The sequence below is a fragment of the Astatotilapia calliptera genome, chromosome 13 (genome assembly GCF_900246225.1).
Source record: "Astatotilapia calliptera chromosome 13, fAstCal1.2, whole genome shotgun sequence".
Classification (NCBI taxonomy): domain Eukaryota; kingdom Metazoa; phylum Chordata; class Actinopteri; order Cichliformes; family Cichlidae; genus Astatotilapia; species Astatotilapia calliptera.
The window spans coordinates 31,452,103-31,465,380 of NC_039314.1; positions in this window are offsets into that span (position 1 = coordinate 31,452,103).

The following is a 13,278-nucleotide window of genomic DNA, read 5'->3' on the forward strand; positions in this document are numbered from 1 at the left end:
ACCTCAAGTCTCAGTGTTTTGATGATGTGCAATTATTATTATTTTGGCACAGTACAGGATGTTTTCCAAAGTGTCGGCACCCGCCCCAACTGTAGACTTAGATTTAAGATCCTGTAGAAAGGTGGACACAGTTGGGCAATACAACCTTAAGAAGCCTTGGACACACACCGTGTGGGCCAGCAGCCTTCCCACAGCAGTGTCTTCCTAGCGCCAGTCTTACCCTTGTGTCTGTGACAGACAAAGGTGGGGACACAGGTGTGAGAGAGGAAGAAGCTGCTGCATTAGAAATGCAAGGAGAAGGAGAAGCTGTGGCAGTGGGTGGGACCATAGGGTTGAATCTATCGAAGAACTGGTCGAGCTCATCTGTCACAGGCTGGGTCTCCGACCCAGCACTCTGAGTTTTCTTTGTATTTTTTGATATGTTATTAGTTTGTGTTATTTCCTATTTGCCTTTAGTTTAGGCAGTTATTGTTCCTGGGTTTTCTATGTTTTGGGGTTTTCTATTTATTTCATCACGTATTAGGTCTGTTAAGTTGTGTTGTCATTTCCTGTTTTATTCTGACAATGTCATGTGTTCTTTGTTCATTGTATTTAGCTTTCCTCTCCTGGTCCTGTCATTAGGTTTACAGTGGGGCAAAAAAGTATTTAGTCAGCCACCGATTGTGCAAGTTCCCCCACTTAAAATGATGACAGAGGTCAGTAATTTGCACCAGAGGTACACTTCAACTGTGAGAGACAGAATGTGAAAAAAAAATCCATGAATCCACATGGTAGGATTTGTAAAGAATTTATTCGTAAATCAGGGTGGAAAATAAGTATTTGGTCACCTCAAACAAGGAAAATCTCTGGCTCTCACAGACCTGTAACGTCTTCTGTAAGACGCTTTTCTGTCCCCCACTCGTTACCTGTATGAATGGCACCTGTTTGAACTCATCATCTGTATAAAAGACACCTGTCCACAGCCTCAAACAGTCAGACTCCAAACTCCGCCATGGCCAAGACCAAAGAGCTCTCGAAGGACACCAGGAAAAGTATTGTAGACCTGCACCAGACTGGGAAGAGTGAATCTACAATAGGCAAGCAGCTTGGTGTGAAAAAATCAACTGTGGGAGCAATCATCAGAAAATGGAAGACATACAAGACCACTGATAATCTCCCTCGATCTGGGGCTCCACGCAAGATCTCATCCCGTGGGGTCAAAATGATCATGAGAACGGTGAGCAAAGATCCCAGAACCACACGGGGGGACCTGGTGAATGACCTGCAGAGAGCTGGGACCAAAGTAACAAAGGTCACCATCAGTAACACACTACAACGGCAGGGAATCAAATCCCGCAGTGCCAGACGTGTTCCGCTGCTGAAGCCAGTGCATGTCCAGGCCCGTCTGAAGTTTGCCAGAGAGCACATGGATGATACAGCAGAGGATTGGGAGAATGTCATGTGGTCAGATGAAACCAAAGTAGAACTTTTTGGTATAAACTCAACTCGTCGTGTTTGGAGGAAGAAGAATACTGAGTTGCATCCCAAGAACACCATACCTACTGTGAAGCATGGGGGTGGAAACATCATGCTATGGGGCTGTTTTTCTGCCAAGGGGACAGGACGACTGATCCGTGTTAAGGACAGAATGAATGGGGCCATGTATCGTGAGATTTTGAGCCAAAACCTCCTTCCATCAGTGAGAACTTTGAAGATGAAACGAGGCTGGGTCTTCCAACATGACAATGATCCAAAACACACCGCCCGGGCAACAAAGGAGTGGCTCCGTAAGAAGCATTTGAAAGTCCTGGAGTGGCCTAGCCAGTCTCCAGACCTCAACCCCATAGAAAATCTGTGGCGGGAGTTGAAAGTCCGTGTTGCTCGGCGACAGCCCCAAAACATCACTGCTCTCGAGAAGATCTGCATGGAGGAATGGGCCAAAATACCAGCTACTGTGTGTGCAAACCTGGTAAAGACCTATAGTAAACGTTTGACCTCTGTTATTGCCAACAAAGGTTATGTTACAAAGTATTGAGTTGTATTTTTGTTATTGACCAAATACTTATTTTCCACCCTGATTTACGAATAAATTCTTTACAAATCCTACCATGTGGATTCATGGATTTTTTTTTTCACATTCTGTCTCTCACAGTTGAAGTGTACCTCTGGTGCAAATTACTGACCTCTGTCATCATTTTAGGTGGGGGAACTTGCACAATCGGTGGCTGACTAAATACTTTTTTGCCCCACTGTATGTCTGTCAGCTGTTTTCCCCCATGTGTCGCCACTTCCCCTGATCACCTCATGTCTGTATTTAAGCCTTTTGTTTTCTTCATGCCATTGTCAGTTCGTCTGTTTATCTCACCAGAGTTACAGTCATAGTCTTAGCCTGTTTATTTTCCACCTCAGTCATAGTTATAGTTTTTGGTCTTAGTACCTTTAGTGTTTTGTTTCTTAGTGTTTTGCCAGCTTAGTGTTTTGTTTCTTAGTGTTTTGCCTGTTTGCTTTGGTCTCTTGGTTCATTTCCTGCCGTCATCGCAATAAAGGTTCACTTTTCTGTTAATCATTACTATTCCTCGTCATCATCTGCTTTTGGGTCCTGTTTCCGCACACATCGGCGCACCCCGCCGTGACATCATCAGCTCTTTCCACATCACCTACAAGTGTCCATGTTTTCTTTTTGATTTTGCATACCTCCTCACAGGTATTGCTGTACTGTAGCTTCCTTTCTATCTTCTTTTTGTATTCAGTTTTTTGTTTTAGATCTTCTCTTCCTGTTTGATCCATTCTTTGTCACCATCTCTAAAAGCTCCTTTCATGGTTAAAAAACCTTTTATGTTGCATCCTTATGGGAGAAGGACGCAACACATAACAACAATGTTCAGTGTCTAGTGGACTGAGCAGCACCTCCCTGAACAGGGTCCAGTAACCATCACAGTGTCAAATATCCAAGAAAGAGCCTCAAACATGAAGAGTTGTACAGCACCAGGCCCTGATATGGTTCACATCTGATGGCTAAAGAAGCTAACTGCACTCCATGAACGTCTGGCAGCACAAATGAACGAGATGCTCGTGGATGATGTGCACCTAGAATGGTTTCCCAAAGGCGGGACAGTCCTGATCCCCATCTAAATTCTGGCATGTAACATGCCAGTTAACATAGTGGATAAGATGAAGAGGCACATGGCTCAGTACAAAAGCTGAGCCTAGAGAGGAATTGACAGAAACACCAGAGCCATTATCAGAAATTCAGTGGTATGTGGCAAACAACACTAGAGGCCAACTTCAAGACAATTGCACAAGTTGCCATCAAAACAGAGATGCTCTGCTCCCACTGCTGTTCTTTACAGTCAGGAACCCCCTCACCCAAGACGTCTTTCAGACTGGAGAAATGTAGTAACAACTAGTGAGTGTCAGAAGGAAACAAAAGAAATCATGAATACATCAGGAAGATGACCACAATTGATCATGTGCTTAGTGAGTACCTCAGGTAGCAGAAACCCAAGAAAGGGGGTGGGGAACCGGGAGGAGGAGTTGGTGGTCGGGGTCTGGGATGCTGGGCCTCCCTGCTGCTGAAGGACCGGGGATGGTCTGCTTGTCTCCACCCCAGAGCAAAGGGAAACATCTCCTGGGTCTGGGGGCAGATTGCCCCTCTGGGGGTGATGGTACCTGGACCTGGGCTATAGAGTATGTCTGGGGAGGGTGAGTGTGCGTACAGTGTTCATTTGTTTGTCTCCACGTTGGGTGAGTGCTCATTATTTGTATGTGTGTGCGTGAGGGTGGGAATGCATGTTTGTGTCTGTGTGTGCCTGTCATGTGTCAGTCGGGGTCTTAGACTCCACCTCTCTGGGAACATCTCAGGGCCCCCGAGGAATCTCCCCCCACCACACTCCCTGCCAGTGGCTGATGTCCTCACCCACTGGTGCGTTGGTGGTTCCCAGTGTCTGGGGCTAGGTGCTCTCGTGCTCTGGGGGGCCTCTAGATGTCTGGGGCCTGGATCTCCTCCATGTCTGCTTCATGTCCTTGGGGGCAGGGCTATGACTCCTCTGAACCAGCTCCCCTCAGGTTGGGTTAATAAATGCCAGATCGGTGGCAAATAAGACATTTATTTTGAAGGATTTCTGTTCTTCCCATGCTTTGGATTTCCTCTGTTTGACTGAAACCTGGAGTTCCCCCGGTGAGTTAAGCACCTTTTCTGAACTGCTGCCCGCCAGCTGTGCTTATGTTAGCGCTCCGAGAGCTTCTGGTCATGGCGGGGGGTTAGCTGTTTTTAAAGCACACTTTGAGTTTAAGCAACTATCCTCATGGACACGCCACACCAGCTTTGAACTTTGCCTGTGTGAACTGGGCCACTCGCCTTCATTGCTGTGTGCAATAGTTTATCGGCCTCCTAAATATAACAAGGAGTTTTTATCTGAGTTTTCTGAGTTTCTCGCTGACTGCACATCCCGGTTTGACCAGGTCCTGCTGCTTGGTGATTTTCATCTGTTGCCCATGAAGCCCCTGGCTAAGGAGTTCATGGACCTGGTGAACTCTTTTAATCTTGTTCAATCTGTTAAAGGTGCCACTCAAGAACCTGGTCACACGTTGGACTTGGTGTTATCCTATGGGTTATCTGTCTGTAACTTACATGTGGAGGATGCTGTATTCTTTGACCATATGCCCATTGTATTTGACGTTGTTCCTCTTAGTCCTGTTGTTAAACGGGCTGCACTTATGCGATGCTATCGTGCCTTCGGCTCAGATACTGCTGAGGATTTTTCAACACTATTTGAACAACTTGTGTCCAGTCCCTCTGAGTCGTTCTCCGTAGATCAATACCAGCCTCTTGTCAGGTCAAGTACCAAGCGAGTTTAAGCATGCAGTTATTCATCCTTACTTACAGTTTTTGCCCGTTGCCTGAACACATTTTGCAAAACTTTGCTCATTGTGCCAAAACCCTAAACACAAGTACACATGACACAACACTGGGAAATATACCATTCACATCTGCACCAAATTGAAACTCTACTCTCAAAACCTAAACTCTGCTATCAAAACCTGACATTCCTTTGTCAAAATGTAACTCTGTTGACAAAATGACACATACTTGCATCATATGCAAACACTTACAGAGCAGGGGGAACACACTAGTCTACTTTATATAAAGCACTGCAGTCTTTGATTTCCATTGTTCATTCAGAAGGCATATTTTCAGGAGACACATTTGCAAACAACCAAAAAAGCAAATAGGCCTACTCAATATTGTACATTGCAGCACTGTACATTGCAGTACCATGAATTCAGATAAAGCAAAAAAACAAAACAAAAACAAAAAACCCATAATACAGTAATAGAAAAAACACTATACTGTAAACAAAAAATCATGACAATTGTGCATACGTGGGCTCATGGATCCCGCCGTCTGTTGGGGTCTGGCCACAGAACCTCATCAACATCGCAAGCAATGTCTTCTCCCGCTAGGCACTGGGGAAAATATCCTCTTCCATGTCAAATCCATCCATGGATTGCTGTCACCTGAATGTCGCCGCAGGCCTGTTCCATTGCCTGCAGAAGAGGCATGCAGGCATGTAGTTGGCGGTCATATACACGCCATCTCCAAGCCTAAAAAATTCCTCTATAGGGTTTAAAAATGGTGAGTAAGGGGGCAAGCATACCACTTCAAGTTGACTGTGGTTGGAGAACCAGGCCTGGACCAGAGCAGCCCGATGGAAACTGACATTATCCCATATCACCACAAACCTGGGCTGATCTGGTCTGTTCTGTACAACTATATCATGGAGAGCATCTAGAAATGTGAGTATATGTTGCCTATTGTATGGACCTAGTTTTGCATGATGATGCAGAAGCCCTCGAAGGCTTATGGCGGCACACAATGTGATATTTCCCCCGCGCTGCCCTGGAACGTGCACAATTGCCCTTTGGCCAATTACATTACGACCCCGTCGTCTTGTTTTGCACAGGTCGAATCCAGCTTCATCAATGAAAATGAATTCATGAGGCTGTGCAGCTCCATCCATGGCCAAGATTCTCTGTAAAAAAAAAAAGAAAAAAGAGAACATATTACTGCACTACAGTGCTACACATACAGAACCCTCACCCATCACACAGGTACCTGTGTAGCTCTCAGAATGTATTCATGTGGTACTGATATGGTACATATTCAGCTCGAAGTCCTTTGACCCTGTCACTGTTCCTCTCAAATGGGACTCTGTAGAGCTGCTTCATGGTGATGCTGAGTTTTCCCAAGATGCGTCTGATGGTGGTGATGCTCACATGGTTTATGTTGTTGAACACTTGCCTGTCTGCAAGTATTTGCTTTCGTAGCTGGTGGAGACGCATAGCATTGTCTGCCCTCACTAGGTCCACAACGGCAAGTTCCTGCCGTTGTGTGAACAGGCGTTGGCGTCCTCCCCCAGAAGGTCTTCGAGTCATTCTAGAGAAATACAACCACATGCTGTCATCGGTTTGCTTATTTTTCTTACAGTACTTTACTGTATATACTGTATCATCCACTGTACAACACTGTACTTCAATATAAGTAATCATGGTATGTTTCACAGAAACTACCACTTTGGCTGCAAAAGGAGCATTAGCACCCTGCAGTACCCTGCACACTTGATATGGTAACTGTAGAACAGTACTATAAAAACCATCTGAGTAGAGTAGAAGGCAGTGAGATGAAGACAGACCTGTTTTCTAGTCGGAATTTTCTTATTACAGATGCCACTGTGAAGCGGCTTAGATGTGGGTGGACTCTCTGCCCAGCTTCCCTCATAGTCAGGCCGTGGTTGATGACATGGTCCACCAAAGTTGCTCTTATATCATCAGAAATATAGGTCCGTGCATGGCCTCTTTGACCTCCTCCTCCTCTTCCTCTTGCTCTCCCTCCATCCATGCTTGCAAAGTTCTTGAAATGGCTAAACTGAGGGCTTTTTGTGGTTGGCTAATTGGTGTTCAGTTTTGCAAGTAAGTGCCTTCAGGTGTGTATTTGAGTGGTTGCAATTACCCGATGTGTTTTGTATTTTGGATACATGTGTTTTCCAAATGGCACCCTGAAATTTCATTTTGTGAACGAAGTGTCTTATGTATGAAATAGAGTGTAGTATGCAGGACCATGTGTGTTGCATAAAGGAGTAAGTGTGTTGCATAATTGCAACCAGAGTGCAAAGCAGCACTTTTGTTTAAGGTATGGGTACATGTGTTTGGGGTATGGTAACAAAAGCTTCAAGTTGTGTTACTTTAGTCTAAGCATGGGTTTATAGTGTTCAAGCAACGAGCAAAAACTGTAATACCATAATTCCCTCCACACTCACCACCAAGCTGGAGCATCTGGGACTCAGCTCATCTATGTGTCAGTGGATCTCCAACTTCCTAACTGGCAGACCACAGGCAGTAAGGATGGGCGGACATGTCTCAGCCTCCACCACTCTCAGCACTGGAGCCCCCCAGGGGTGTGTTCTGAGCCCCCTGCTGTACTCTTTGTACACATATGACTGCGTGGCCACTACCAGCTCCACCACCATCATCAAGTTTGCTGACGACACCGTCGTGGTGGGCCTGATCTCTGATAACAACGAGACGGCCTACCTGAAGGAGATTAGGAATCTGGAGAACTGGTGCCAGAGGAACAACCTCCTTCTAAACGTCAGTAAGACAAAGGAGCTGATAGTGGACTTCAGCACTAAGCAGGAGAGGAACTACCAGACCCCCGTCATCAACGAGTGCCCGGTGGAGAGAGTGGACAGCTTCAAATACCTCGGAGTTCACATCACGCAGGACCTGTCATGGTCCTGTCACATCAACACCGTGGTGAAAAAGGCCCGACAGCGTCTCTACCACCTCAGACGCTTGAGAGACTTCCAACTGCCCTCCAAGGTGCTCAGGAACTTTTACTCGTGCACCATAGAGAGCATCCTGACGGGAAACATCTTAACCTGGTTCGGGAACAGCACCATGCAGGACAGACGAGCTCTACAGAGGGTTGTGCGGTCAGCTGAGCGCACCATCCGCTCCGAGCTCCCTGACCTGCACTCAATCTACAGCAGGCGGTGCCGGACCAAGGCCAGGAAGATCGTGAAGGACCTCAGCCATCCCAACAACAGACTGTTCTCTCTGCTGAGGTCAGGAAAGCGATTCCGCTCCCTGAAGACCAACACAGAGAGACTGAGGAGGAGCTTCTTCCCGCAGGCGATACGGTCTCTCAATCACACCACCACACAGTCCTGACCCACACATACAGTTCTTACACACACTGGACATTCTGGACATTGTTTTCACTTCATTACTTAAATCACGCTGCTGTTATTGTGTATATATTTATTTATATTTCTTCATACATTCTTATATAGTTCTATATTGTGTATTTTGTTGTAGAGTTATTTTATTTTCAACTTTAATTTATATATTTTATCTTATTCTTTCCCAGTTAAATTTACCCTTCATTCTAATTTGTGTTGTACAGTTATTTCATTTTTAACCTTAATTTATATTTTATTCCTTCCTAGTTAAATTTACCCTTTTTAATTTTTCATATTTATTTCCTATCTTATTCATAGCCTTTTCCTTTTTTGTTCTCTTTAGGTCACGAGCAGTTCTCCAAGCATTTCACTACATATCGTACTGTGTATGACTGTGTACGTGACAAATAAAAAAATTTGAATTTGAGTATGGAAAAATAACAAACACATGACGACTTCATAAGGTCAAGAATCACAGCAAAAACATCTCACATTAGGCTTTGTTTCTTAATTTGACTATGGGGAATAGGACGCTTGGACTATAGTGAGAGAGCACCGGTTCCACACTGATTCAAAGAAGCGCATGAATCACACTTATCTGACACGTTAACACAACTAAACACAGCTGTGGCCCTCGAGATATGATATTACACATATACACAATACAGTGTTTGTCATCTTTCAATGCCATTTGCTGCTGATGCTAGCCCCGGAGGCTTGCAAATCCAACCACTGGTGCAGGTTGGGTATGAAAATGACCGACAATCGAAGGCAGGTGTATTTGTCTTTCTTTTACACCTGGTGTGTGAAAAGCCCACGCTGAATGCCAGCACTGATAAACTACTTGTCCATGTTCTGCAGCTCAGGTGATACAGAAGGGCAGAGAGTGAATAGTAAACAAGAGACAGTTCTTTGGTTTTAATAAAGAAGACTGTTGCAACCAGCTCAAAGAATTCAGACTGTGCAGCTAGCTAAGCATGTAGGTCAGTTTACAGAGACCACATATCCCACAGGAAACCTCCATAAAAACCTCGTTTGATTCCCAGTTTACAGCTCGAGTTCTGGCTTCTGGAAACATTGGAGTGCATTCAGGACTATGGAGATTTTTGCCATGTCTGTTGTAAACCTTTCAAGAATATATTAGGTTTAGCGACAGTTTGTGTTTGATAAATAAAGTATTTCAAGATGTTGTATTTCTACATTTATTGGTTTATTTTTCAGATAAGATCAATATCAGTTTATGGCAGGGGTGTGGTCTCTGGCCTGCTGCAGTGGAGCGGTGGTGCTGAGGGGACGGGTGATTATGATGGGACTAATCACTCTCTCCCCTTTCCTCTGCACTCTTTACAAAGAAGGCAGGAGGGTAGGAAAATTGTGTTTACGTGGTTTGTGTCTTTCTTATCCATGCGAGTGGGTGGAAGTTAAGCTTTATTGTAATAGCTTAAAACACAATCTGCAGCATCATCCATAAAAATTTTTATATCTGCAGGTGTTTATGCACAAGACCAGTTTCAAGGGTTTTAGTTTTTATCATCAGACAACACCAGATTTCTCACTGAAGTAATGACATCAAAATGTAGGGAGTCTTCAGATTATACAAAGTTGTAATGTTTGCCCAGGTTGGAGCAACCAGGCCATATCTTTCCCAGTCCACCAAGCCCAGCCCCTCTCACGCCATTGATGCTTCAGCTGCCTTCAACTGGAAATGATGGTGTAAGATATCCTGTAAAGAGGAAACAAAGAGCATCTGGAAAAAGTGCAGGCTGGTGGCCGACTGGGGACACAAACAGGGACAGTAGAGTTGTCGCTGATGTCATGTGGTTGTGCGCATAATTAATCCAGGGCAGGTGAGATCTCCAAGTTGACCGGTTGGATGATGCAACACAGCAAAGAGCGGCATCAGTGCAGGTGGTTAGCATGCTCAGTTTTTCCATTAGTCTGGGGGTGAAAATGGATAAAAGACTGAGCGCTCCACACATGAGAGGTGAATTATTATTCCGAAATAAGAAGATGTGATCAATAAACAGCTGGGTGGTTTTGAGAGTGGATGGAAGTTTTTTTGGTTTGTTTTTTGTTGGTTTGGGAACAGAGACAGTTTCTAAGGGTGAATGAATACTGTGAATTTAATCAGCAGATGATTAAACAGAAATGTGAATTATTACACTATGAAATAAGATGTTATCTACAGATTTTTAACTAACCTGGCTGCACAGATAAGCTGTGTGTTGTAACAGGAACAGGAAGTGATGCTTTCGTTCTTGAGTCCCACTGAAATCTAACTTTGGGAGAGCTGCGATTAGTCTAGGGCATGGTGGTAAAATTTTGCAAATTGTTTCTCCAGGAATCTATTTGTAATCAACATGAATCATTGAAGCTGCTTTCTGCTGGGGGGGGCAGGCCACTCCATCACTGCTTGCACTGACCTTTCTCAACAGTGAAACCAAGAAATGAAACTTGGCGTGAACCACTCACATCTCACCCTTTACACAGAGACGGTTTTCCAAGAGATGTTGACCAACTTGACAGATGTTAGACTTAAAGTTGGATTAGGATGTGGTCGAGTTAGACAAAGACAGAGTGAGGACATCGTTCACTAGGGGCTCAAAAGCAACTGGTGCATTAGTTGACTCAATTGGCATTACCAAATACTAGAAGCGAAGACCGTCTTCCTCCGTCCTTTATACTTGACTGGAAGTGGTGCACAGGCCCAGCTCCAGAAGTTGATAGCCACTGCAGAAGGTCAAAAGCAGAGGAGAACAGAGGTCACAGTTCTTTAAAGTTATTTTGTTCAGGCCAAACAGGGACAGAGTTATTTATCTTTCTTTTAAACAAAGAAAAAACCTGCACCAGGAAGAGACACCAATGATACCAGGAGCTCAACCGTCACTGATGTACCTCAGCGGGCGCCGATTTAGAGCAGGCAACCATGAACTGCTGAGAGCGGCTGGTCCGGGTTTGAATCCCAACCCGTCAGTCTCGGTCGTTGTGTCCTTGGGCAAGGCACTTCACCTACCGCCTACTGGTGTTGGCCAGAGGGGCCGATGGCGCGATATGGCAGCCTCGCTTCTGTCAGTCTGCCCCAGGGCAGCTGTGGCTACAACTGTAGCTGCCTCCACCAGTGTGTGAATGTGAGAGTGAATGGGTGGATGACTGGGTGTGTAAAGCACGTTGGGGTCCCTAGGGGGGACAGGCCATTTACCATTTACCGTAGTCCTTTGCCACATGTCTTCCTTTCTCTCCTTCTGCTTTTACTGCTCCTATCAAATAAGACCAAAAACACAATTTTAAAAAGGACTTGGCTAAACTGTAGAGGCAGCTACAGGGCAAAGGAGCACAAGGAAGCAGATCTATAGAGTCCAAGATCTTTGGGGAACACCTCAGTTAGGTCGTGACACAAAGCCGGATGGTCGGAGGGAGGGACTGAAACAACCAGTGCATAGCTGACTTTGGAGACCCCAGAGACTCCCACAGGAAATGCTATACAACAGCGGTCCCCAACCCCCGGGCCTCGGACCGGTACCGGTCCGTGAGTCGTTTGGTGCCGGGCCGCGAGAGTTGAGGCTCAGGTGTGAAATGTATAGTTTTCAGGGTTTTTATCGGTTTTCAGCGTTATTTTGTTATCGTTCTTATCGTTAACTCGGTTTTCCTGGGTCTTTTCACCTGTGTTATGAATAAATCGTCTTTTTTTCAGTACCGGTACTAGTTTTATTTTGTTGTATTTATCCGCGACACCTTAAAGGCCTTAAAGGCCCACAACCGAGATGTGCGCCTTGTTGACCATACATACAATACACAAACATCACATTGGGGAAACAGGTCAGGCTAGGTAGCGAGGAAAAAAAACATCGAAATGTGTAACACAAAAGGATAATACAGGAATGCACAGATATCAACACACCATAGCACAATAAACACAGACAGCAACATGGGAAAGAGTTCCAGTGTGTACATCTGATCTGGGACCGCTGCAATCTTCGACTGCGCCTCCAGCTGACCCGAATATTGTCGGGCATAAACCGGTCCGTGGCGCAAAAAAGGTTGGGGACCGCTGCTATACAACATAGATGGTAAATGGCAAATGGACTGGTTCTTACAGTATATAGCGCTTTTCTACTCATCTGAGCACTCAAAGCGCTTTACACAACTTGTGCATTCACCCATGCACATTTTTCTAAGTGCTTTATAGCTAAAATTCACACACATTCATACTCCGATGGATGCATCAGAGAGCAATTTGGGGTTAGTATCTTGCCCAAGGATATTTGGCACGTAGACTAGGGGAAGTCAGGAATCGAACCACCAACCTTCCGACCAGTGGATGACCTGCTCTACCACCTGAGCTACAGCCACCCCTACAGCCAGGTGGGAAGTAACTCAGTTTTGTTGTTGTTGTTGTTTGTTTTTTGGATACAAAAAGTGCAGCTGTGCATAAGTTTGGCTGCTGTGCTCAGCATCCAGCTACGAAAGAGGAGCGAGAGGAGCATAAAGAGTAAAGTTTGTAATTAGCAGAAATGCAGCGCTTCTAAACAGCAGCAAACACAAACTGTTCATGTGTGCAGTGTGTCTGCTAAAGGTCCCACTGCTGCATTTTAAAGAGCGAACTTCAATCAGATGGAGAAAGATAAGAAAGAAGGACAGGAGAGGAGGAAGAGAGGTTTGTTGCTGAGGACTGCTCAGCTTGCATCAAGTGCTCATGGCTTCAAATCAGATGCTGGGTCTGTACATGTGAAATGTGCTACAAAATAAACTAAGGTAAACAAACGGTGTTATTTAAAGGTTAAAATAATCTGCAGTTTAGTTCAGGATGAACTGGTTAGCTCGGAGTAATGATGGATTCAAATGAAGATCATGGTCTGATTCAGGTTACATTATAGCAGGGACCTTCATGCTGTTAAAGTCAGGACAGCTGTTGACAGTTTTCACAAAGTCAAAGGCATCAGTCCGATTGTGCTGACAGAAGCTAGATGTGACACATTTTTCTAACCCGCTGACAGAGAATTCAGGTTCAGGCGACTCCGGAGGAGCAGGAACATCAGGCTGTGAGGAGGACATGGTTTAG